Source organism: Poecilia formosa, unplaced genomic scaffold (assembly GCF_000485575.1).
Source record: "Poecilia formosa unplaced genomic scaffold, Poecilia_formosa-5.1.2 Scaffold11, whole genome shotgun sequence".
NCBI classification, from domain to species: Eukaryota; Metazoa; Chordata; class Actinopteri; order Cyprinodontiformes; family Poeciliidae; genus Poecilia; species Poecilia formosa.
In genome coordinates, this window is record NW_006799950.1 from 4,604,983 (window position 1) to 4,610,107 (window position 5,125).

The 5,125-nt window shown below is 41.9% G+C and overlaps 1 protein-coding gene across 1 annotated transcript in view; it reads left to right on the top strand.

The window, feature by feature from the left end:
* LOC103133186 (endonuclease V) overlaps positions 1-2,636 on the top strand; it is a 65,072-nt gene extending 62,436 nt beyond the window's left edge. The window contains exon 9 of the mRNA XM_016667348.1: positions 2,199-2,636. The gene's annotated coding sequence lies outside the window, so the exon portion shown is untranslated. The remainder of the gene's footprint in view (positions 1-2,198) is intronic.
* The last annotated feature ends 2,489 nt before the right edge of the window (positions 2,637-5,125 follow it).

Here is a 5,125-nt window from a genome sequence, read left to right on the forward strand (position 1 = left end):
CCCCCCCGGAGAGGCAGCAACGTGGAAGCCCTTGGTGTGTTTTCACAAGCGTTCAAGGTTATTCTCGTGTTTTCTCCAAAGCAGAAAAGGGCAGTCATGAGCTGCTTTTTATTTATTTATTTATTTTTATTTTTGCTTTTTGTTTTTGTAACGAACGTCTTCCCGGCCCGCCCGCTGCTGCACCAAGCACACACAACCGCAACAGAAATTCTCAATCCTTCGTCGAGGAGCCCGTTCAATTATTCATACTGCTATTGCGGTGCTCTGGCACAGAGAGCAGGAGAGGGGAAGGGAGAGAGGGGTGGAGGAGGAAAGAGGCGAGAACAGGAGAGGGAGGACGAGGTGGAGGGGAGGGGGTTTTATCTAAGAAAGGGGGCATCACAGATGGAATATGTATGTATCCAGAGGAAGAATTTGCATCTGCCTCCTGCCTCTGCATCACCTTGTTGCCTAATGCTCCAACTTTAGTTGCTCCTTTTGATTTGTCTCTTTATTTCACATTCTTTTCCGATTCCTTCTCCGCTTCGCCTCGATGAAACCAGCCTCACGAGTGATCGTACTGACCTTGACTAAGAAATCTGTCTTTGCTTAACCCCTGCAGGAGGATACATCGCTCCACTCACAGTTCACACTTTACAACCCCCCCGAGGAGTAGGACTGTGAAAGACAAGTCTTATATCTCACCCAGAGCATCTTCACAAAGCTCTTGTCCTGCTCATCTTCACACGAGGCGTTCCTCCTCTGTCTTTTTTTTTCTCCTCCTTTTACTTCCTCTTCTTTTTATTTTCACACCGTTTTCTTTTCTTTTCTTCTTGCCAGCTTTCTCGGTGCAGTAGAGTGCTGTGTGAGAGCTGCCCACTCCCCTTCCTCTGGAGGAAAAGAGCGGGAACACGAGAGAGTAAAAAGGATTTATGGCAAATGAAAGGGGGGGCGAGGGGAAACCAAAGGAAAGAGCATGCGCCAGTCGAGTCATGGTTACAGTGAGAGAAATAAAGATGATGAAGGTGTTGGAGGAAGCGAGGGCACAATGCAGAGCAACCCTTCGAAGAGTTCAAACCATTTGGGTCTTTGGCTCAAACTGTATATATTTACCACTAGCGTTCAAAACAATGTAGAGGCCAGGAAGAATCACTGCTTTTTTTTTTGTGGTAGAAATCACTCTTTTACATTGGCAAACAATTCATTCTGTGCGGCTGATTCTGTGTAAGTGAATCATTTATTCAGAGGTTAAATGTTGAAATTAATAAAAGCGTGAAGTTCAGTAGTTGAAGTCGTTCCTCCTGTGAGCAAACGGGTGTCAACCAGGTGGTCCTAATCTAAAGACGAAAACAGCAGATGCTGTCCATGCTGGCTATCCTCTCAAAAACATTTCAGTTCAAATAAGCAGGCTGCTGTGACTAAAAAGTGAATTATATAAAACATGTAAAAATTTCAGACATAATCTTAGATGATTGAACGTAGAAACAACAACAACAAAAAAAAAAACAATGCAGGAGAAAATAGAAAACACCGTTCAAATGGATACGATGTTTACATCTGTGATGTTAGGAAAGAAAATGTTTTCATGTGGCATGTGTCTAAAACAAGGCGTTTACGTAATTGGTTACTATGAACTGCTAGCTCTTTGGGGGGAAAATGAGGCCCACGGTAACACTGAGCCTCCACCATGCTCAACTGTGGACATAAAGGGACTTCTAAAAACAAAAACAAAAAAAGCAGCTCAGAGAACTACACTAACATTTAAAAAGTGAAGAAACCCTGACAGTTATCAAAGTATTAGAGTAATTTTGTGCATCGGGTTGTTCAACTTTAAAAAACACTAAAATACTGTGAAATGATTCCTCTTAAGGTCCACATTATGTTAACGCATGGTGAAATGTGAAGTGAGCGCTGGCTCAGGAGAAGCTGAAAGGCCTCAGTTCAACAGAAAACTCAAAACCCACTGGAAAAAAAAAACACATCTAGAAAGTGTAAGGAAAGACCACAGAAATGAGGATATATTCATGGAGAGATGGGTTATAACTCAGCAGGGCTACAGATCAAACACACACACACACACCCACACATACACACGCATACTTCAAGCGTTATAAGAAAATGCCTGAAAAATGGGACTGTCCATGCTGGCTTATCATCTCATACATTTTGTAAAGAATAATCTAAACGTAGGAGTTTTCCTGTGTTTTTTATTGTTCCAGGAGTCGTTCTGGTCTGCAGCAGCTGGCTCAGACGTCGCTGTCGAGCTGAAGCCTTGTAGCAGCCGCAGGTCATCGCATCAACCTAACAGGAAGTATATAAGCCGAGCAGACAGACATCATGTAGTGCTTCTGCAAACTGGTAAGATGGACAGTGTTTGAAATTGGGAAAAACTTAAGCTGAAAGAAAAATAAATGAAATGAAGAACAAATAATAATAGCATGACAGAATAAACGATTTAAACACAAAATATGGCATTCATTCATGCCTTTGCCATCAGTCTAAACAATTTTCATTGGTAGATTAAAAGTGAAAACCCTAAAGACAGAAATGTTCTCAGTGGTTTCAGTACTGCAGACCCACATGCCCTTTTTGCACATAATGTAGCTAACCCAACATTACTGTAAATGTAGAAAAAACATTAAAGCTCAGATTTCAGACGTTCTCGACTGGAATACGATCATTTGCATGTGAATGAAGTGGATGGATAAGAGCCTCTCCACAGAAATCTATTTCCATCACACCATAATGGATGCACCAAGCTGCTTGCTGCAGCGACACCAAGGCAGGAGCCAGTAATGGTTTTACGGCCGTTGGTGCCGACGTGGACTTTCTTTCCTGGAATAATTTATGATGTGCTTTTACAAAAGGCCGCACTCTGGGGAGAGCATGAGGGAGAATGTGGAGTTCAGTAGGACAAAAGAAATAAAGAACTGTTCGCACTTCCTACTCACTGAACCACAACCGTATTGCGATTTCATTCCTCCAGGTTCAAATTCTTGAATTTGTGATTTTAACCAAACTTTTTGGTGGCCAGTGTTAATATATTTTTTTTTCCCACTACATTGTACAGATTTGTTAAATAAATCTTGGCTATGACAATCCTCATATAAATCAACTAATTAGCTAAGATAGTCAGATAGTCTGTTTAAAATTTTAACTCGCACAGGAGACATGCAAGCTTTTTTTGCAAGAAAGAATTTGCTCCCTTACTGACTTCTTCTGTTCTTGTCCAACAACATTTTTATATTGGACAACGCAAGAACTTGAATTTTTAAAATTGTGAGGGAGGAAGTGCATCCAGACCAATTTGACTTTGCTCAGGAAAGTATTTCCCCTATACTCCTAATGCAGTTTGTTTCAGTCGTTTGGTGCGAATCATTTTCGACATTTGCAAAACGGTAAGTGCATTTCTCGAAACATTTCGTACAAATAGCAAAATAGCATGGATTACCTGCAAAAGCAAAAATCCCTAGTTCATCTCTCAAAATTAAAAAAAATGCATTTCTTTCACATTGTGACAGTCTGCAGTATTATCCTGCACAGCTCCAGTTTCTGCCTCTTCTCTTTAACAGTACCGTTTCACACCTCTCTTTGAAAGGTTTCTTTTCTTTTTTTTCTTATCCTCGTCATATTTGGCTGGTTCATGGGACACTGCTGTAGTGGACCTGTGAAGCCCACTGAGACAGCAGTGTGATGCTTTGGCTATATATAGAGAGGAATTACACTCCAGTTGTTCAAAAAGAGGAAATAAAGGAGGCCTTCATCCACCTTGAGCCCAGGCGGCCCAGGAAGCCTCATTATCCCCCCTGCGTCCTTCCAGGAAGCTTCTGCTGATCAGTAAATGCCACAAGTTTCACTCCCAGCTGTGAGAGCTTTCACCGCAGGGGAGAGGGGGAGGGATTAGCTTCTTTTGTCCTGTTTTTTTTTTTTTTTTTTTTTTTTTTTTTTTTTGAGTTGGGAGTTGTTGGGAGTCCACTTTTAAGGGTCTGTTTCAATCCCTTTGACTGGTTCAGCTCCACACCAAAGCAGCCTATCGATACCGCACCGCTTCATCACAGGCCAATATTTGACACGGTGTCAGCAAATATTCTTTTCTCTGTTATTTATTGAGCAAACACCACCAAAACCCTCCGTTCAGGAAGCTGTTTTGTTACCCTAATCTTAACAAGAGCAATTGCAGTGGCTCCAAAGTGAAGCATGGTCTGCGTCCCGCCTCTGCCACGGGGGACAGCTTATGAATTAATGAGATGTCAGCCAAGGTGTCACATCTTTATCCACTCAATCTCTCCGAAAGAAAATAACAACCCTCACAGAGGAACCGATGCATCGTAGCACCGTGAATCTTGTCCGTCTCGGCGGATTGACTCCGGAGGCCCCGTCTTTAAAATATACATGCTACTTTTTTGGCATACGGAGTTTATCTTTAATTAGTTATTGATTTGATTTTGGCTATTGTTAACTCAGTTGTGATGTGAGGAAAAGCAAACATACGCAAAGAATGGCTGCAGTAGAGGGGTGGGATGAGTCCTGTTGGAGTGTTTCAAGTTTAGTTTGTCATCTAATATCAAAACTAACCAAAGTAAGTGGATGTTTCGGAGATACTGGCGACGTTAAACACCAGTCCAGAAAACGTAATGAAAAAGAAGAGTCATTTAGGAGTGAAGCTTGGGTAGATATCGGAGCTGAGGTGTGTACTGAATGACTCTTGATTGCAGGATGCCTTAGAACAATAAACAGTGCCCTGCACACTTTGTCACGCCTCATTTTGTTGGGATTTTAAGTGATCGACCAATATGGTAGCTTAGAAATGTGAGGTGAAAAGAAAAGCCCACTTTGTTTTCAACTGATTTTGTGCACGATGGAGAGAGAAGCAACAGCAGAAACCGACGTGGAAAACAGCAACCGCACTGACAAAAAGCGAGCTTTGAGAAATCAGCCATCAGTTTCACCTCCTAACTTTGAACCTTCGTTTGTTTTTTTTTGTTTGTTTTTTTTTCACTTTAGTTTTCCATTGCGAAACTTTGCTACGATATGTCTAAGGTCTCTAACAAGAGACCACTGTGTTGGTTTGCAGTGCCAGATGACGAAATGCCCTGGGTCATGTGATCCGCAGGCAGAACCTTATGAAACATGTTTCACCTGAGCA